The sequence below is a fragment of the Chionomys nivalis genome, chromosome 15 (genome assembly GCF_950005125.1).
Source record: "Chionomys nivalis chromosome 15, mChiNiv1.1, whole genome shotgun sequence".
Taxonomy (NCBI): Eukaryota; Metazoa; Chordata; class Mammalia; order Rodentia; family Cricetidae; genus Chionomys; species Chionomys nivalis.
Window position 1 is genome coordinate 40,119,837 of NC_080100.1, and position 23,287 is coordinate 40,143,123.

General features: G+C 35.8%; 1 pseudogene; it reads right to left on the bottom strand.

Moving 5' to 3' along the window:
• Positions 1-979: 979 nt before the first annotated feature.
• LOC130887146 (60S ribosomal protein L10a-like) overlaps positions 980-23,287 on the bottom strand; it is a 36,781-nt pseudogene continuing 14,473 nt past the window's right edge.

Genomic DNA, 23,287 nt, shown 5'->3' on the forward strand with positions numbered 1-23,287 from the left:
ACAGGTCTTTTAATTATAAATTTGGTTTATTCCTTTCATTCTAGCTTAACTCTTATTATCATGTAGTTTTAATAGCTGAATTTGCCATCACATTCCATGCTTTTTTCCACAATATAGCTATTCTTTTATTCATATCTCAAAAAAATGGAAAGGTTGATTTTGTTTTAAACCATTCTACACCTTCAGAAACAACTTAAACTCATTTAAAATATTGTGTTTACTTGATTTTAGTATCATGACCAGAATCGTATGAGTTAGTGTATGTAAAATGTTTAGTATATTGTCAGTCATGAAAAAGATTCTTAATACATGGTTTATGATAATAATTACAAATGTCATAATGTCTTTTAGATATTTAATGGCCTTACAGCTTATCTAACAACACTATAAAAGCAAACAAACAAAAAAGTATGCAAGGGAAAAACATCTCAATGTTTCTTTGGATTCTTCTTTTTTTTGCCAGACTAACTTTTGAATATTTAAATAAATGTTAAATAATATTAACTTACAGCATTAAGATATGATTGTATTTCTTTTGTTCTAATGCTTCAATAGCTATCCAATGGACCGCAACAAAATTCCACACACATTACATTAGCTTATGATATGCTGGCTGATTTGGCATCCAGCCTCTTATTAAATCTCTTCTTTCATCACTTATCTTCACATAATTAATTCCAATTTCTTCATCCTCATCTTGGACCCCTACAAACTCAGTCCTGTTGCAGAGTTCTTAACGTCTTCTGTCTTAATCCAGGATCTTTGAAAGACTTTATTTTTCAGAGCTAAGCGGATGTTGCTTCCACAAAGATGTGATTCTAGAGGAGAGAAAGCTCCTTCACTATGTCCCTGTCTGGCACACTTTATCATTATGGTCTTCTAATTTTTTTCCTAGGATTTGGTTAAGATTCATTGTTTATTATATTTATTATTTCATTTTTCTGATTGTAAAAGTTCTGTGAAGATCAAAATGTCTCTGTCATGCACAGTATTCTGTCTCCTGAACCACGGATAGTGTTGATGCATTAATCAAATCAGAAGAATCTGAAAAAAGAACGAACAAGGCAGTGTAGTCGTATGACATATTATTGTTTTGCAATGGAGGGACTTATGGTTTTAAGAGACCTACAAATGCTGTATTGTGATACGTGTCGTCTATGTATCTATCTATATATTTTATTTTATTTATTTGGTTTTTTGATTTCTGATACAAGGTTTCTTTGAGTAACAGCCCTACCTGCCCTGGAACTAGCTCCGTAGACGAGGCTGGCCTCAAACTCACAGAGATCCACCTGCCTCTGCCTCCCAAGTGCTGGGATTAAAGGTGCCTGGGACCACCTCTCCAGCCCAATTTTATTTGTATCACTAAGGTTTATTGGGCCATCCAAGCCCAGGCACTGGGGCTTGCCAGTTGTGTTCTTGGTGTACAAAACTTAGATATTTTGCCAGTTCTTGTTTAACAAGGACACCAAGAAATTGACAGCCAGGTGGATGTTGTAGACCAGTGCAGCATCTGTCATCTTCATGTGACTGGCAGCCACAATAAACACAGTACCTTCTTCATCTGTAATTTGATGATGAATTTTGATCATCAACTTTGGCCACCATGTTTTCAATAACTGTGTGTCAAAGAGAAGGGAACTGGCCATTTTCTTTAGGCTTGTACCTAGGGTACATGAGTTGTGTTTAATTAGAGACTCGGAGGCCAAAAAGGCGTCATACTCCTCAGTCAACTCTTTTTGAACAACTTCTTGTTCTTATTAAGCTTTTCAGTGGTTCGAAATTCATGCAGGGTCTCTCAATGGCTTTGACTTCATCACATTGCCTCTCGTCCACCAGGATGCACACTAGAACATGGAATTAGGAGTGACTTAGGCCTGGCGTTGCCCAAGAAGCATTTGTCCTTCCGACACGCGTAGTTCTTCAGGCTGGCCCTCAATTCCACCATTTCACGAAACTTGTGACAGTGTTTGTGCTGGTTCCCGTACATGAGATTTACTGCACGACCTCGGGGTGTTCCAAGAGACTTTGCTGCTTGTGAGACTCAATCTGGGAAAACCAGAAAAGAGCAAGATGTATGACATTTAAAAACATCTCAGAAATATCATGAATTCCAATCTCTCTTACCTACTCAACAGTTACCCAGTACATTTCTTGAAATAAAATTATGCCTATGCAAAACTCAGTTACAAAATATAAACAATTTCCAAGTAGATAATTTGACATCTTATGTTTAGTTCAGTCTATAACTGAATTGTGTGTATTAATTTATTAAAAATCTACTAAGTCCTAGGTGCCATTCATTAATTTTTATTTAGAATCTTAAAAGATTTGACAAGCGTATTTTCAGTTTTGCTCAATAGCAAAATAAAATGAAAAATGCATTCAATAAGTCATCCCGAGTATATTAATATTTTAAAACTTTGATTTGCCACAGAAAAATTTATTTTACAATGATCTTATTATACCTATGAATATATTTTATTACTCACATAATCAAAACAAAGCTTTCATGTATTTTATGAATTCATGCTGTGTGTTATGGTATAATTTATCCTATTATACTTTCCATCTGATAATAAAAATTACAGAAATACAGTAAATTGACTTTGTGACCCACATGGGTTACAACCTACAATTTAAACACAATGAAAAATGTAATCCAAACATTTAGAAATACATGTCTACTTAGAAATATACATATATATATATATTCCATATACATTTGTGTGTATTTGAAACGTAATATTTTTAGTGTTTGTAATGATTGCTAATTCAATTATTACATTATGCTTGGTTGTGTCAGTGTTGACTTAACTATACTGCTATAGTGCTTATTTTTTCCAGAAGCTTGAACATACGCATATATGCAACCATATATATCATATGATTATAAAATACTCCTGAAAAAAATTAATATATAAGACTTACCTATACACACACACACACACAGACTCAGAGGGATTAACTCTTAAAAGGGGAAAATAACATACAATTTTGAGGTAATTTAAAACTTCATGTCTCTACCCAGGGCAAGAGATAGAACTCAGATTCTATAATTTTGATCATGAAGAAGTAGCTGTGCCTTAGAGGTTCTACACAAAGCCAATGGAAAAGCTTCCTTTTCTAGTGTTAGTAGGAAACTGAGGTACTATCCAACATTTAACAAGGTGGGCCTCTACCCAGAATGAGTGGAGCCAAGGGTGTTCTGGGTCTTTACCAAAAAAAACATGAACTGAGGTCCAAGCTCTTAAACTATGTGACAAGTTTTAGCTTCCTGTCCTCATTCATTCCATGAAGAGGTGACTCTAACTGCTGTCAGATAATTTCGACAGTGGCTGATCATGCTGCTTCCTGCTGCATGAAGTCATTGGATGCGCCAGTTGAGAGACCTCTACAGTGAGCCTGTGAAGGGCACCTCAGAAGTGTGTCAGTGGTTCCATTTGTATAACAGCGGGTGAAGTAAGGGAAAGGACTCTTGGGCACCTGGATAATAAAAGCAAAAACAAAAGAAATCAAGGTGAAATGGGATATTAAGTAAACTGGCATGGTAAAGATCAAGTAGACTTTCAGGCCTTGGAGCATGACCTGGGGGCCCCAGGAAAATGGAATTAAATTATCAGAGGCCCATTGGAGTGTGAACTGACTATAAATATAGGTTACATATGTCATCAGTCTGGGAACTTTTTCAAATATTTTGCAAGTATAGGAAAATCTTTTAAGACTTCCTTTTAGATTTCAGGCTTAATGACTATGAGAGCCTTTTGTGTATATATGTGATCTTTTGTGTTGAAATATGAGCGGCGGGCTGTGTCCCCGGCACCCAGCTGCCCGCATGGCTAGCTTATGCCCCGAAATAATTACATGGAAACTGTATTCTTTTGAACACTGCCTAGCCCATTAGTTCCAGCCGCTTATTAGCTAGCTCTTACATATTGATCTAACCCATTTCTAATATTCTGTGTAGCACCATGAGCTAGCTTACCAGGAAAGATCTTAACCTGCGTCTGTCTGGAGTGGGAGAATCATGGCAACTCTCTGACTCAGCTTCTTTCTCCCAGCATTCTGTTCTGTCTACTCCGCCTACCTAATTTCCTGTCCTATTAAAGGGCTAAGGCAGTTTCTTTATTTAACCAATGAAATTAACTCCTCCATCACTTTTGAGTATCATACATTTTATGTGTCTATTAAGAAATTTGTAATTCTGTAGTTTCTAAATTTAGAATTTCATAGTAAAAAAATCTTATTTTTCTATATTCTTAAACTTGTCATATTGATAAATATATAACAGTTTCAAGTCTGAAATAGTCATGTCTTTAAAATATACAGCAGATTTGCAGAAAACGGTCCATTAAACCATATATTACAATTGGAAAAGATGATATAGTATATGACAACTATATTGTGCATTCCCAAATGTGTTTAACAGCCCTAGTCAATAGTAAAATATTTATCTCAAATATTTCTGGGTTTTCTTGATATTAAAATGAAATTAATTAGAAGCTACTGGGAAATATCTGCACAAATCAAGTCAACATGGACTCTCTCCTCAGCTCTTCTTAGTTTTGGTTTTTCACTATAGCCATAACACACAATTGATATAACAGAAAGTTTTCTGAAATGACCCAAACCTGTGGGTATACATAACAACAATACATATGCTAGATAGAACATAGATTTCATAATCTGCTATAATCTCATTACAGAGTGTGCAGTTTATAAAGACTTCCTCATCCAGTGTCTCATCAGGAAAAGTGTGTTCCAGTATTTCAGGTTAGAAGTACATGACTCAGAGATAAAAAATGAAAAATGAATCGCTTGGAGAAGTCTGAAAAGAAGACAGCAAAGAATAAGATCCCAAGAAAGGTCAATCCAGATGAACCATGCAAGCAGAACCACAGCATCACTTCTGGAGTGATGAGATATAGGGCCTCTGAATATTCACCTCCCTGAAAACAATGAGAATGTTGGAGAGAATGTGAAAGCCAAACCAATTTTTTTTTAGTAGAACAGTGATTTTAATAATTTTTTCTTCCTTTTTTGCCATTAATTTTCTTAAAGCAAATTTAATTTTTTATTAATTTAATTAACCTACTTATTTTACATCCAGACTTCAGTTTCCTCTCCCTCCTTCCTCCCATTCCCTCCTCCTCCCCTTTGCCCCTGCCAATCCAGTCCTCCTCCAATTCTTTTAGAAAGGGACAGGCTTCCCATGAATATCAAAGATATACGACATATTAAGTGGCAATAAAACTCAAGGTTAAGAAAGAAATAAAGAAAGAAATTAAAGACTTCCTAGAATTCAATGAAAATGAGTGCACAACATACCCAAACTTATGGGACACAATAAAGTTAACTAAGAGGAAGGATCATAGCTCTATGTGTCTATGTAAAGAATTTGGAGAAATTTCACACTAGTGACTTAACAGTAAACCTGAATGCTCTAGAACTAATAAAAGCAAACACACTGAAGAGGAATAGACAGAAGGAAATAGTTAAACTGAGAGCTAAAATAAATAAATTCAAAACATAGAGAATATACAAAGAATTGATGAAACATAATTGATTCTTTTGAAAATCAACAAGATAGACAAACACTTATCTAAATTAACAAAATTGCAGAGAGAATATCCAAATTAATAAAATCGGAGATGAAAGGGGGGCATAACAACAGTCACAGAGGATATTCAGACAATCATTAGGTCATACATCAGAAACTTGGACTCCACAGAATTAGAAAATCTAAAATAAATGGAAAAATTTCTTGATAGCACATACCAAAATTAAAGATGATAAACAATGTAAAAAGACCTACAACCCGAGGAAATAGAAGCAGTCATTAAAAGTTTCCCAATCAAAACAACCCCAGGGCCAGATGATATTACTACAAAATTCTATCAGACTTTCAAAGAAGAGCTAATATTGAGAAGTATTGACTCCTCAAATCATTCCACAAAATAGAACTAGAAGAAATATTGCCAAACTAGTTTTATGAGGCTATCATTTTTTCCAGGATTTTAGAAATTAGCAAAGACCTTCTGAGGAGTACCTCTTTTGGAAGTAATATCTGATCCTGGCAAAAGCTGAATTTTGTAGAATTTTCAACATGCTCAAATGGTTACTATTCTTTCCCTCCATGTCCGTTTAAATGGAGCAGTATCAGGATGCTGTTAATGGAGTAAAATGAGTGCGAAGTCTCTGAAGAGGCTCGTTTGCTTTATTGTGTTGAAATCCCATTCAAATGTTTCATTCAGAACACATGTCCAGTAAGAGTTGCTACACTTCCGTTGCTTCAGTTGATAGATGGAAGCTTAATACTCCTTTCTATTTGATAATAACTTGGATTTGTCATGTTGTTTGAATGAGAAATGTCCCCTGTAATTTATCCTTAATGAATCTGAATATTGGTCTCTATTTCTGGCTATGTTTGGGAGGATACAGAATTTTGAGAACAATGATCTTGTTGAAAGGAGGATCTCACTGAGAGTGGGCTTTGGGAGCTTATAGCCTCATCCACTGTCAGTCCATCCTGTCTGTATTCTGGGTATAATTGTGATGTGATCTCTCAGCTTCCTGTTGTCATGCCCTCCTCTCCCTTAGGACATCTAGCTCCCTGGAACAATAGGCCAAAATAAACTCTTACTTAAGCTGCCTTTTATCATAGTATTTTACCACATAAACAAAATATAACTAATCCTGGCCTTTATTATGTTTTAGTACATTCATTCTATACCTAATTGTTGTCTTTTATTATGTTAAAGCTATGCACTCTATTTCTCTAAATAATTTTAGCCATTTTCCATAGTGCTTCTCATGTTGATATTTCTATGAATAATCTGATTTTAGTCCTAGAACTGAAAGAAGTAGACACATACCTTATCCCTAACCCAGGAACTTTGTTCAATTGATATTGCAATTGACAATCATCTGAAAATTAAAAGTTAGTTTTCTCTAATGGAGAAACACATCACTCTTAAAGGTAGACTCTATGTCCAGCAGTAGTTGCCCGAAATGAAATGAACACACCCAAGCCATCTTTGGAGGTTCTTTGTCTCACAATGTTGTGACAGGCATTTATTTTAATTTTAGAAATGTTCTGGGTATGTATCACACTTCCAGCTCCTTGTTCTTATGAGATTCCTGCTTGTGCAACTCATAGTGAGTTGCATTATCAGGATGTGTGGCCTTGTTGGAGTAGGCGTGAACTTGTTGGAGGAAGTGTGATGGGGAGTGGAAGAATTCAAGGATTCTGATGGTCAAGCCAGGCCTAGTGGGTTATTATTCTCTCTTCCTGCTACCTGTCAATCCAGATATAGAAATCTTGACTCTTTCTCCAGCACCATGTCTGCCTGCATGCCTTAATGCTTTCTGCCATAATGACAATGGACTAAACCTCTGACCTGTAAACCAGCCCCCAATTAAATGTTTTCCTTTATAAGAGTTGCCATGGTAATAGTGTGTCTTCAGAGCAATAGAAACCCTGATTAAGACCGAAGTTGGTACCAGGAACTGGAGTATTGCTGTGATAAGCCAGAACATGTTTCTATTTGGAGGAATGTGAAGTTTGGGACTTTCGATTAGAAAAACAGCTAAATGCTTTAAGCAGATTTTAATTGGGCCATAATAGCCGGAGAATAGAAGACAGTAGTGCTGACGGTAATTAAAACTGTGGGGGCCTTGCCCAAGAGGTTTCAGAAGAGAAGAGGGGTCTGTGTGTGGCCTAGAGACCATTCTTGTCATATTTTAATGAAGAACATTGCTGTTTTTTAGTCCTGTCCAAAAAACTCTGTCTGACCTTAAATTAAAAAATTGTTAGTTAACAGATTTATCAAAGGACATTTCCAAACAACCTAGCATTTACTATGGTGACTATTAGCTGCCAGTCTTAGGCAGATCTATTCTGAAAAGGAGGAAGCTGAGGAAGGAAAATTACAAAATGTACAGTAGGAGAAGAAAAGGAGTATCAAGAAGGGTAGGTAGGTTCAAGAAAAGCCTGATGCTAAGTGGAATACAGGGTGTGGTGACTCAGAGCAAGATCCTGCCGCGCACCGCGCCCCCGTGTCTGCGCTCTGTGCGCTAGCATACAGTTCGCGAGCTTCGGGAAAGGGGGCTGGAGGTTGAGAATACAGACGCAGAGACAGACTGACACTCAGACCTTTAAACACTGATTCAGAAGCCCCAAGAATGCCCCCTTTATTGTGTTCAGGGGCAGATTATATAGAGATAGCCACGCCCCAGCCAAACCCACCAGAAACCACTCTCCTGCCATCAGGAACTCCTGAAGGTCTCGTGCTCAGAGCAGCTGTAGGCACTCAGATCAGGGTATTACAAGAAATTCAGGATCTGAAATATCTGAATTATTCTTCATTTTCCCTTACAGGCACATTTGCAAGTTCCAGGAAATGAGTAGGAACTTCTTAGCAGGGTATATTAGCTTACAACATCATATAAAAAACTATCCATTAGTAATAAAATAAGTGAAGTACTGATGTGTACAGCATGAATTAATCTACAAGCATTCTAGGTGAAAAAACATCAAAAATGGCTGAATGTTGTATGATTTATTTTCATTAAATGCCATTAATGGACAAATTCATAGAAGTGGTAAGTAGATAAATGGTAGCCAAGAACATTGAGGAAATTTGTAGTAACTGTCAAAAATCAGTCAACTGTTCATATTGGGTAGACAAAAGTGCCCTATAGTTAGCTACTCTTGTAAGAATTCTGTGGATATAATAAAGTCACTAAACACTCTTGAATAACACTATCAAATTTATCTCAAAAGACATGTTAGGAAGTAACTGAATGTTTTGAATGTCATGTCAGCCTTCTTTAGATTTTTTTTCAGTATTTCTATATTTATTGTAAATGTTATGAAAGCATAAAAAAGACTGAAGATATCTGTCATCATGCAAGATTATAAACCAAAAATAATAGAATAAATTATATGTTTGGAAAAATTTCCTACTATAGTCCCATACTATTACATATGAATATACATATATATATATACACCTATTATATATACACATATGTATTCAATGTTATTCAGTATAGTACATATATTCTGTATTATACCTAGAAATATGTCATAATTAAATAGAAAAATGGGAATCAATAAAAATAAAGTATTAAATAAAAATATATATGGTATATTTAATATAAATTAGATGTAAAATAATGGCAGTCAATGCCCAGAAGCATCACTCTGTAGGAATATGCATAGACTGTTGCCATACCAGAGACTGCATTTTACTGGCTCACAATGGTAAAAGTAACGTACAAGATGAAGAACTGATTAGTTGAATTTGTGACTCCTGAAGGATGTGTTCTCAAATTTATTTTCCTAAGTGTAAGAATGCTTAAGAGCTTACAGAGAGTTGACTGGGATCTTCCAGTTTTGTTTTGTTTTTTCTTTTTTCTTTCTTTTTTTTGGTTTTTCGAGACAGGGTTTCTCTGTAGCTTTGGTGCCTGTCCCGGAACAAGCTCTTGTAGACCAGGCTGGCCTCAAATTCCCAGAGATCCGCCTGCCTCTGCCTCCCGAGTGCTGGGATTAAAGGCGTGGGCCACCACTGCCCTGCTCTTCCAGTTTTTGAAACTTCAAATCCGACTCCCTGTGACACATACCACCTTCAGCTTCCTAATTCTTTCCAAACAGTTCCAACTGGAGACCAAGCATCCAGATACATGAGCCTGTGCAAGCCACTCTCATTCAAATCATTCTTACTTGGGGTGTCAGTTTTTCATATCACAGATGTGTTTTTATGGTTTTAGTATTGAAGTATTTAAACATTTTTATGGTTGCCTTCTTACACGAATTCCTAAAATTAGAGATTCTGAGAACAAGATTAAGAACAATAATAACTAATTTCATATGTTTATGTTTTTGAGCTTTATCTTTTCTAGATTTTACCTCAACATAGTCATTTTCTTCTTTAGTAGAGTAATTAAATCACAATATCCACTTGAAATTTATTTTTTTATCATTTAGGATTTATAGCATGAAAAAGATTTTATCTTTTTATTGTTATTATTTATTTGTTTTACTATAAATCTTGTCCAGAGTCTCAAACAAGTTGGTTTAAAATTTTATTCCAGATCCTCTTACCACTTGTTAAGTAGCCTTGTAACCCTGAAGACTCATTGCCTTGTGGGTTTATGATGTCATCTAGCTATTCGATCATTTACATTTTCTTTGTCTCATTGTCATATATTTATTTTCTTCTTTCTCAATCTTATTTCCTTTTATTCTAGAAATTGACCCTATGGGCTGTAACAAGCTAAATATATTCTTTGCCATCTCCAGTATGTCAGTATGACTGGGCCTGTCATATTTACATATTTAGTAATACATACATTGTGTGTGTATGTAAAACAGCAATTATTGAAAAAAAGAAGTTATGAATTTAAAAGAGAGCAAAAGATGGTATAGATAGGATAATTTCGAAGGAGGGAAGAATGTTGGGAATGATGCAATTATATCATAATTAAAATCTCAAAAATAAAATAAAAATACACACACTAAAAGAATAGAGTTGAAAAAGCATCATGAGAAAACATATGGACTGTGCTATCCAGACCTGGAAGTCACCACTGCCATCATACAACCCATATTTCTAGGTTTCCAGACAAATCAGGCTTGAAGAAAATGTACCTCTACATGTCTTGTGAACATATACTTTTAAAAAGGACATGTGTAACATAATAACAAGTAACAAACATTACTTGAACTGAACAGATTATATTTAAGAATTTATATAGTCCATATATAATATATCTAAATATATATGCAACCAATAGTAATTAATGAAAAACTAGGCCATGAATTTGAAGAAGTATGGGGTGTGATGGTGAAGTTGAAGGAAAGGGCATATAGAAAAGTAATTATAATCTCAAAAATAAAATTAAGAGATAAATATAACTGTATACTATAAATGTGTGCATGTGGTACAGTGATGGTTAATGGTGTCAACTTGATGATATCTACTATCTCTGTGAAATAATCTCTGAGTGTGACTTAAAGCACTTTGTAGATTTTGCTGAGGTGAAAGGAAAGTACCCTCCTTGAGTACCGGGGTCAAATTTTCAGTGCCTGGGATCTTCTGAGGTTGTCTAAAAGGAGAAGCTAAGCTGAGTACCACCGTTCATTGCTCTCTGTTTTCATGATGGAAGCAATGTAGCCAGCTTTTTAATTCTCCTCCTGTCAGCATGTCTCCTCTGCCATGATGGAACGTAGTCTCAAACAGTCATCCAATATAAACTCTGTCTTCCTTTATTGCCTTTGTGTGGTATTCTTGTAGCAATAAAGACTGGAACTGCTACAAGGCATATAGGCTCTTTTGGTGCTGGCAGCAAAAGTCACCCAAAGGCATGATTATGTAAGCAAAAGAGAAGAGAAATTGAAGACCTATTACATCTATTTGTGCAGATAATATGAATAACAGATATTCTAAATATATATTTATTTTTACTTTTGATTAGGGTCTCATTTGTTTTCCCAGAAATATTGATTTAAGAAAATGGATTTTAAAATCACAAGTATAAAATTAGGCCTAAAGATTAGCCTTTACCTAACGTATTTCTACAATTTCTACTAATTTATTAACATATTGCTGCAATGACTTTGTTGTTTTAAATCTGTCAATTTAATTTTTGGTCAAATTTTTATATTGCAGAAAATATTAAAATGATAACTTTTTTTTTTTTCTGGGATTTTTTTTATTAATTAATTAATTTAATTATTAAAGATTTCTGCCTCTTCCCCGCCACCACCTCCCGTTCCCTCCCCCAATCAAGTCTTCCTTCCTCCTCAGCCCAAAGAGCAAGCAGGTTTCTCTGCCCTGTGGGAGGTCCAAGGACCACCCACCTCCATCCAGGTCTATTAAGGTGAGCATCCAAACTACCTGGGCTCCCACAAAGCCATTACATGCAATAGGATCAAGAACCCATTGCCATTGTTCTTCAGATAACTTTTGGCACATTTAAATGTTTCTTTGATTACTGAGATCTCTGCTTTGTTTTATTTGATAGGCTTTCATGCTAGAGGCCAGATTATGTAGTCTAGAATTTACCCAATAATCTACGTTGACTTCAAACTCATGTCCAACATTGTGTTTCAACTTCCATAGTCCTAGGAGTCTAGGCATTAACTATCATTATCAATTTCAATTATTAAACTTAGGAATCATCTCCTATAGCACAGTTAATAAAAACCCAGAGACATATATTGGAGTTCAATCTGAAGGTCAGAAAAACACAACAGTCAGTCATTGGCCCTTCTATCTCAGTCCAAAATGGCAATCCTCCCTTCAGGAATCCTCAGAATGAGATGTCTTCTCCTGTCTCTCTAGGACTGGGATTAAAGGCATGCATCATTACTGATGAGTTTCTATGGCAAACTATTATGACTACTGGGATTAAAGGTGTGTGTCACCACTGCCTGGTCTGTAAGGTTGACCAGGGCAGCTATTTTACTCTCTAATCTTCAGGCAAATTTTATTTATCAAAATACAAATGAAATATTACTACAATTTTCATCAAATTGATAGCATATACAGGCAACAACCATTCTTGTAAAATTTTAGGTAAACCTCTAAAAGTTTCTTTCATATATAAACCATAATGTCTTAGAATGTTTGTACTTTTTTCAATAACTAGTCTTAAATACATTTTCCAACTTGAATATTTATCAGTTTGCTTTAATCTCACAATCCTTTAGATACTCTCTAGAGTGCAATACTATGAGTTTTGCATAATGAAAATGAAACTGTTTTTCATTAAACAAGGTTTATTAATAATTAAATTGTGGTTCCTCCTCACAAGCCTCTGCGAAAGTCTGGGAAGTAAGAATTCTTCATTCATCTGAATAAAGCTGTTCCCCTGACTGTACAAATGGTATCTTTGTTTATTATTTCTTTTCTTTCTTTTTATGATTCTATTTGATTTAAAAACAAATTTCTTCCTTAAAGTTTGGGAAACAGAAGGAAAGCATCAGCTCCCAGACCCTGAAGTCATCACAGCTGGTAGCGTTGGTTAGGAAGGGCAAATTTTTGTTTTTAATTTTTCAAACCACCTGTCTTTGAAACTACAGGCCCTGCTGATGAAACCAAACCCAGTGCCACCTACTTTACTGTTAGTTAAGAACAACAATGATCTTGAAGACCCAGCAGCTGTTTATCAACCTTACGCCAGACCCCTTAAGAATCTCATGCAAATAGCCCCACGTGCCTTATTTTCATATTAGATTATCTGGGTCTAGAAGGGCAGGTGTCTTCTCAATCTTTCCATTTCTATTGTTAGACCTTTAGTTACAATCTCTAAAATGCATGCTGGTTTTTTTTTTTTTGGTTTTTCGAGACAGGGTTTCTCTGTGGTTTTGGAGTCTGTCCTGGAACTAGCTCTTGTAGACCAGGCTGGTCTCGAACTCACAGAGATCCGCCTGCCTCTGCCTCCCAAGTGCTGGGATTAAAGGCGTGCGCCACCACCGCCCGGTTTGCATGCTGGTTTTTAAAGCCCTGTAGTATAACTCTTATTCCACAACACAGTTGTTCTTCCATTATTAAACAATGGATTTCCCTTAATACACAAATTGACCAAATATTCTTTCACACATACACGACAAAAATATAATTAAGAATAGCTTGTCCTTCATTTGGAACTGTATTCTTTTGCAATCAGGTCCTATTATGCTGAAATAATAATCAGGTCTTCTTATGCAATCAGGTCCTCATATTTCCTCTTTGATTTATTGATGAATACGTGTAAGACTTTTGTTCCTGAATCCCTGTGACTTAGAAGAAAATTAGTGGCATAAACATTTGTAAAATTCCTTAAGAAATTTTAGAGCCTGCCATAATGGGATGTATCAAATTTGTTTAGAATCAATACACATATAAAATGCATAAAGGATACCAATCATATACAAACAGACATATTCACTTTATAAATTGTTACTGTACTCTATGTACAGGAAGTGGTTGTAACTATTTTACATAATTCTTAACAATAATTGGGAAAACTCTAGTATATTTACACTTGTATAATTGCAAATATATAAAATATTTCTGTTAAGACAAAATATCTGCGTTGACTGACTCAAGGGGAATTTTCTCATAGTTTTTTGCTTCCAATCATTGAAGAAATTTCCATGTGCTTGGGCTGCTCAGTTAATGTTTTCTAAATTTTATTTTGCCTTGTGTACATGTTTCTGCCTCTTTTCCCAATGGTCCCTTCATTTTTCCTGCCAGAGTCACTCGAGTCAGCAGTCTGGTGCAGTAGGAGCATCCCTTGAAGCCTATTAGTGCTAGCAAGCTAGACAGTGCTGACCTGGATCTGGAGGTGACTGTGAATCACTCTAAATACACAGAGAAAATTGAAATGACAGATGCTGCCCTCTCAACGTCTCATCGCCCTGTCATTTAAAGCATGACAAAGTATTACTGGCAAATACTACCATAGGCTTACACTGTTCCTCACTGTGTTCAGTAGATCTTCCATTTCTTGATATTTAGCATATTAGTACACACAAACAGTTATCTGGGCACTTCTGTCTTTACTGAGGAAGCAAGGTTCTATATGATTTTCATGTTAGGATAGTGCAATCTTCTCTATCTAGCATTCACCAACTATGCCAGCTCTTAAAGGCCTACACTTCATATGGGGTTCTCAGTTCTTGCTCCCACATCCTACTGATGCTTGGGTTCTTTCTCTCTTCTAGGGTGACTATTTCCATTGGCTAATAGTTTATTATTCAAGACCAGTCACAGCATCATCAAAGGGTGGCAGTAGATTCACTATTGCTTTGAACTTGCTTCTATAGTAATTGGCGGTCTAGTTTCTCACACTTACTGATTTTTTCCTTTCTTTCTAAGCTGAACAGTGTATCTATTTTTATTTAAATATTCTTTTCTTTAGATAATATTGCTATCAAGTTGATTGAAAAACGTTCAGGGAATCTAAGTCAGTTATCAGAACTGTGACCACATAGTAGCAATTTCAATATATGTACATGCATGTTAAGTGGCTGGATACACAAAGTACTGTGCCAGGTGCTATCCCAGTATAGCCACTGTGAAATTAGTGTTTCCAAGAATATTATGTACAAAATAGACCTTCATTAAGTGCATACTGGAAGGTGTTTATTGAGAATCAATAAGAGCAGAAAATTAAATGGGTTAAATGCATCTCAGGGCAGTGAGGCAAAGTCAAGATACTAATTGACTGCACACCCTGAAGATGTAGCCAGGGAATTTCATGTCCAGAAGTTGAAAAGAATTACAGTCTAAAATTGTTCCACCAAATCATTTTTAGGATTTTTATGCTATGAGTCATTTTTTTTTTCAGGTAGAAGAGAACGACTGAAAAATTTTATATCAAGTAGGATGGGTAAATGATTCCCTTCTATGTTGAGGAAATTGGAAGAAAGGAACTTAGGTTCTAAGATATCAGTATAAGAGCTCATAACTCCACTCAAAATTCCCTAAATAAGAACCCTCCTTCTCTGGAGATAGACTTATATCTACACAAAACAATGAATTTTACTTGGTTTAAGACTAATGATCTTATTTTATTTATTTTTATTTTTTTTTTTTTTTTGGTTTTTCGAGACAGGGTTTCTCTGTAGCTTTGGTGCCTGTCCCGGAACAAGCTCTTGTAGACCAGGCTGGCCTCAAATTCCCAGAGATCCGCCTGCCTCTGCCTCCCGAGTGCTGGGATTAAAGGCGTGCACCACCACCACCGCCCGGCGAATGATCTTATTGTTAACAGACAAACCAAACTGGTCAATATTGATAATAGAGACCAGAACATGTTTGGGATTTTTCAAACTTGATTTTCTTTAGGCGATGGGAGAAATGTGTTCCTTCTATTGAGGTAGCAATTCTAGGTTTCATATGACTTTTAGTGTACCCAAGATTGAAACCATCACAGTGTCTTCTTATGCTCTGCTTCGATATCTTTGTCCAGGAATGTAATAAAAAGCACATGTTTTCATCAAATGATGAGATAAAGAATAGTACAACAAAATAAATCACCAAAACCATCCTACAAAGCATAAAAGTTCTACTTGAAGGTAATATCCTATTGCTGAAGAACCTGTACACTTCAGCCACAGGACTTGGTAGAATCAAGATGACGCTGAGCTGGCAGCCCCCTCCCAGAGAATGGCATCTCATAGGATCCTAAGTTTCTTATGTCAAGAGAAAAAAAGCATCAAATTGTCATCCCCATCTATAAAGCCTATGAACCCCAAGTCATCAAGATAGTCCCAAGGATATAATAGTGGCACATACAGCTTAGAGGTAACCAACAGCCTTATAATCTGAAAATATGGCCCCATATATCAAAGGATATTCTTGCCTGACACTATCAAACTAATCAACTACTTCTGTTTGATAAGGTCGTAGATCCTAGAGGAGAACAAACTATTGCCACCTTTTTTTTTGGGGGGGGGACAGTGTGTAAATCTTAACTATATTACACATAAGTATCCTTAGAGTCACAGATAAGTGTAATTTGCATTTTTTAATTAAAGAAACTTCTTTGGTTGCATGCAGAGACCATTACAGAAAGACACAGCTACGCAAAATGTAGACAACAACTGATTGTAGGGTGCCCAACCCTATTTGACATAACAATATCATACGCCCTATACTCGAGGTTCAGTAAACTTCAGAAAATAGAAGGCGGAAAGAGGGTATGAGGCAGAGGACCATAGTACCTGTTTCTAGATACTATCTTCTGCATAGGACAGGAAAGATGCCCCCATGAAACTGCAAAAAAATTGTAAACATTATAGGACCTGAACAACAGCACCAGCTGACAATGCCTTTGTTGGGAAAAAATCTCACAAAACTCTACCCCTAGATGATTAGCTATAGTCAATTAATGCAATTAAGAGAAAGATAATCTGTCTCCTCCGGGTGTGAACCTCTCATTGGTTATCACATCCCAAGTGGTCATCCCTAAAGACACATACATATGGATGACAATAAATATATTCAGCAGCTTATATTTACATTAACTTCTGTATGTATGTGTGTAATGTAATATATATGCATGTGCATATGCATGCATGTCTTAGGGTATCTATTGCTGTGAAGAGACACCATGACCATGTCAACTCTTATGAAGGAAAACATTTAATTGGGGTGTTTCGTTTACAATTTTAGATGTTCAGTCATCATCATCATGGTGAGGAGCCTCACATCATGGTGACATGATGCTGGAGTAGTTGAGAGTCCTACATCTTGTAGGCAACAAGAAGTCAACTGAGATGACGTTGGGCAGTATCCTGAGCCACACCCATGGTGACACAGTACCTCTAACAAGCCACATCCACTCGAACATCTATTTTCTTCAGAAGTGTAGAGACAGGTGCCAGGTCTAGTCCTGTATGTCTTCAGTGAGTTACTGAGTGTGTGAAACTTCCCTTCTGTACAGCAACAACGTTCCTTCAATGTTGTCTAAGGTACAGAGTCATATACTTAAGCCAGTTTCTTAGTACTTAGTACTTAGGCTTGGCTTGAGGATACTCAGTGCTGTGGAATAAGACTTAATTGGTCAAAGCAATACATTTAGAATGTATTCTTACTCTTTCTTTCTCTTTCTCTTGAGTTTCTTTCTTTCTGTTTGTTTGTTTTTAGAAAGGATCTCAACTACATAGTTTAGGAAGTTCTCAAGATCCCGTTAATACATTCTCAGCTTTTCAAATGCTTGGTATGGCCACTATGCCCAGCTACAACATTAAGAAATATATATAGTACCATAGACATCTATCAAATTTCCAGTTTTTTTGGCTTTCATAGTCATATAAATGCATATAACCAACACCCGAAGAGAATACAGAACACTTCCATCACCCTAGAACACTCACACCTGCCATTTCTTCTTAACTCAGATATTGTCCTGTAGTTTAGGATACAAACTATGTGTGTCCCTTAGATGGAATCACTTAGTAAAGAAGAGAAACAATGTTTTAAAATCCAGCCTTAAGATTCACCTGAAGACTAGACTTCTATTACCTCAGGGTATCTATAACTGTATCCATGATTTAACAACCAGCTATAAATGTGACATTGGCTTGCATTTTACTAAAAATGTCAACATTGATTTCCAGATGCAAATTGTCACATTGTAGGATTATTCAGAACTTGTATACACTTTTATTTTTTGAAAATTTTATAGACTAGTAACATATTTACATGTTTTCTACCCCACCTTCCCTCATAACTTCTTCCTCCAACACATAACTTCCCCCTTCAAAATCATGATCTCTTCTTTAATTATTATTGCTACATGCATTGTGGTAGTTTGAACGTAATTGGCCCCCAAAATCTCACAGAGAGTGGCACTATTCGGAGCTGTGAGAAGCATTAAAACAATTAGTGATAACTTCCATTCACAAAATCCAGTGTTGTTTTCAGAGTAATACTATGTTGAAAAATGATGAATGGAATATTTTATAAAAGAACAATTTCAGTAGATTATTATAAAAATATGAAGTAAATATATTTTTATTTACTTATTCAAATTTATTTAAAATTCTCAGCCATATTTAATTATGGCTGAGGAATCCTCATCATCTATTCTTAATTTAAGGGAATCAATGCCAGCTCCTGAAGAAACAACAGGATGCTGGATATATTTTCCATTTATTTAGGAAATAAAATGATTTCTATGTTTATACTTATAGTTATACTAAAGTCTAGACTATTACTTCACACTAATTATTCTAATTAATGAGTACTTTTTAAATTGTCAAAAGCATAAAGACAGGGCCCAGGTAGTTGGTTCAACACATAAATGCTCTTACTGCAAGTCTGATGATCTTGAGTTTGTTACCCAGGACCCACATTATGGAGGAAGAGAACTGATTCTGGCAAATTGTCTTCTACTCAAATTTTTTATATACCCCTATACAGCTGGCATACACACGGTATATACATGTCCTCTCTCTCTCTCTCTCTCTCTCTCTCTCTCTCTCTCTCTCTCACACACACACACACACACACACACACACACACACACAGAGAGAGAGTAAAAGTAAGTAAACAAACAAAAAACAAATAAGTGCATTTTAAGAAAACATAAATCATAAAGCAAGAACATATGATTGAGACAAGCAATGATTAATGACTGAACTATCATCTTTACTCTTCATGACTCCTACAGATGCCTCTTTTGTATGAATAATCATAGAAGAAGGAGATATCTATCCAACACAGTGCTTACTCTTGAAGAAGTGGTAATTAAAAAAAAGAGAAAGTCACTGTGTGTTGTAGAAAGAGCCAGTCCAAAGGATAAAAACTAGAATTACTAGAATGATGGATTTAGAAAAATCAAAACTATGTTTTATGGAGGGAAGATAAGAGATAACTAAATGATTTAACATCAAAATTAATATACAATCATGTTGTGCTGTAGCTGTTCCCCTCTCTGTTGAGGCAGTGTGAAATGCATAATATGTTAGCCTGAGAGATTAAGGGTTCAAGGCACAAATGATATGAGTCTTCAAAGCAAAGCAAAGCAGTTTCATGACAATTGGCTAGAAGAAACAAAATCAAAGAGGTTGACAAATAGAATCCACAAAATTTCAGGTGATCAAACATCAGCAGTGAGAGATATGAAGGATCTTGTTCCAGAGACTGAATGAATGGCCAGGATTTAAAATAAAATGCAACAATGGATTGTATGTGCACAAACAGGAGGACAAAGCAGAATAGCAAAGGAGAAAGGAGAGTGTAGAAGAGGGATGGATGAGAGAGAAGGGTGGAGAGCCAAAGCACCCAGAAGTAGTAAAGTGTCCTTTCACCAAAACTCTAGTAAAGTTGTAATCTTTAGGACTGCTGAATAGGAAAGATTACAAACAAAACAAAACAATGAAAATGAACCTCAATAAGCAAAGGCCGAAATGAGGAGTAAATACATAAGATTATTTCCCTTAATCACAAATAATAGAAGCTGTAGACAGAGACTTCTGAAATCAAAACATCAAAAATAAGAAAAAGCAGTGATGTAGGTCAATGAGGTGGGGATTTGGGATCCGGAGCTCAAATTGTGATTCCTACACTCCATGCTTCTGGAACAACAGTTCCAAAGACTATTCTCTATTGTCTGTGTATTCTTTTCACCCCAAGCGAAAGTGGTAATGAAATCCTAGCATTGCTGAGTCATTCGAGAAACACCATCAAACAAAAGTTCAAGACAATGTGCTTTAAAATTCCCTAAACTTGTGAAAGATTGCAAAACACGAGTCCCGGAGGACATGAGGAAAAGATTTAATCTGATGCATGCAACTTAACTTTTCCTTTTAAAGACAAGTAAATAATGCGAAACTTCACATTATTATTTAGTTTGCTTTAATGTTTGTTTCTCAAGTATGGTCATTTACTTCCAACAAAATGTTCAAGGTTAATGCAATAGCTGAGTCATAGATGAAAAGAGCAATCTCGTAATACCATGTGCAGAAGGATGGATAACATTTACTGTAAAGTTCCAGAACCTTGATTCTGTGATTTACTTTTCATTATTGCCATAAACTATAATTTAGCTATAATGTTTCAGACTCAGTTAAGGTTTTGAAAGCAGTTCAATGTGCCCCACTTTTTTCATGTAATGGATAATGACATTTAATCTTTAGCAATCAGTGATGGCTGATCTGTTTTGAGATTAAGGACACTGGTTTTAAATCTTTAATAATATTCTTGAAACTATGATAAAAAAGTTGTCTCCTAGAATAAGCATTTTGTGCTTCTGCTAGTCAATGGAGAAGGGAAAAAAAACATAGATAAAATATAAACATTGGAGCTTAGCAGTTTGAAGGAAATCTGACTTTAATTGCGGCCATTCAAATAATGTTAACAGAATATATTATTATCATAATTACCATAACTGCATAGTCATGCTTTTCACTGAATAATATGGGATAATGCCATTCTAGACATTTGCTGTTAATTCAGAGTCACATCTGAAATGGGCTTTAGAATTTTAAAATAGACAAAAAGAAAATATTCAAAGCAAATTGTCTTATGCAAATGATCCAAATTAGTTTTGTTTCATGAAAAATTACTTAAACAATTCTGGAGTTCTGGAGTCTGGGCATCATTCTTTTGACATGCTGGTGTATTTAACCACAGCACTCCTTAACAGAGTGTGAGACGTAGAACCAGGTAATGATGGCAGTTCACATGTAAAAACAACAGAAAATTGACTTAATTACTTTTTCAATTCGGAAAGCAGGTGAAATCTAAGGACAAGAAATTAGGGGGTATTAAGAAGACACCAATGATGTGGCAGAGAAATTGAGTATCAGCCCTTAGTATGCATAACATCTTCTCTGGTTTGCTACCTAACAGCTGCAGATGCCTTGGTTTTCTCTGACTTTAAAATGGTACCAAGGTGGGAACAGTTTGCTATTACGCACATAATTTAAATGTTGGAATATTACTTGAGGAAATAAACCACACCCTAGCTGGTTGTGTACGCCTTTAATCCCAGAATTTGGGGAACGGAGACAGGGGCAGGCAGAGCTCTGTGAGTTCGAGGTCAGCCTAGTCTACAAGAGCTAGTTCCAGGACAGGTTCCAAAGCTCCAGAACAACCCTGTTTTGAAAAGTAAAACAAAAAGAAAAGAAACACAACCTAATATTCTTACTATTCTAGAATTTATATCTTTCGAGAATTCTGTTTTAGAGACATATTTAGTTCTGGTTAGACATGTTTAGCTGCTCTGAAAATTTTTTAAAGTTGATTTAGTGCAATACATGCATTTTTCTCATGCTTATATTAATTTAGTGGCATTTCAGTGTGACTAGTGATGCTTTCTGTGATGTTTAATAAGTACAGAGCAGAAGCCCTTTGTTAGGGACTTACACAGGTTCAGAGACAGGGACAGATCCATATGAGAGCTCCATATAGGCACAGATTCATACTCACATAAGAGACAGACAGTGACAATGGAAGATTCATGAAGATGAAAAATTCAGAGCGGAGAATTCTTATCTGGACTGGTCTTTGGTTGAATTGCTCCAAGGGAAGGTATGTTTTATTTCTTTTCCTTAAAAAAATACCGTAATACATGCATTTTCTATTTTCCTATATGTATAAAGTGCATATTACAGTAATCCCTCACTCTTTCTAGTCTCCCTTCTACTCCCATTGAGCTCAATTCATTATTTTCCAACCATTATCTTTCAAACCTTTTCTTTTTGAGTCCTACAAAACTTAACCAGGATAATCTGTGAACATTGGTTTGAAACTGTAGACTTTACAGTATTGCTGCTTATAATAAAATAGTCCCGCACAAGCCCACAATGGAATATAATAAAGGTTTCTTTTTTTAGGGGTAGACTCACAGATCTTCAGTCATCTTCATGAGTGGGGGATTGGAACCGAATCCAGCAAACAAGGGACCACACACACTTTTACATCTGTATACATAGTACATAAGACCTTGCTCCAAGTAGGTCAGTATCTTAAAGGCTATTAGCCAAGGGAGTTCCCACAATATTACAGTGGGTATACAACTCTGAACAATTAATGAATCCATTAGTAGCTTGAGTTTCTTAGACAGGATAGGGTCCTATGGAATCTCTACATTCTTATCTGTTGATATGTCTAGAGACTTGTGTATACCCATTTCATATAGATGTAGTTTTGTGAAGTCATAACTGCATGACAGCATTGACTGACATGTCCGGATGATAGGATTTCGTTGTTCTTCCTGTTTTCTCACTCTTACGTTCTTTCTGCACCCTCTCCCGATGATCCCTGAGCCATGCAGGGAGTGGTATGAAGTCCTGTTTAGAACTGATCACTCAGTCTTTATCATCACAGCCATTGTCTCTGCATTCATGATATTCAATGCAAAGAGAAGTTTATTTGATTGAGTTCAGGAATAATATTTGTCTATGGATATAAACAAATATATAGAGGTCAACATGGATGGAACCATGAAACTTTACCTGGATAACAGTACTTCTGTTATAATACTAAAATTCTGTTATAATACTAAATTCTCCTGGATGGTTAAAGACCTCATTAACCATGAGTTTTGACCTTGTTTCCTGGGCTGTGTATTAATTCCTTCTGTGGAGCAAGTGTTCCTTAAATCCAATCAGAGATCAGTTGTTCTGACAACAGTCATGCCAGGATTTTGTATGTAGGCACATCTTGCCTCACAGGTTGGTATTGTTCATGATAGTTCCATGACTGGGTATGGTCATTGATTTGTTTATTTTCTCTCATTAGCCCATGCAACACTTTGGGGGTACTGTGAAAGCTCGTCAGAA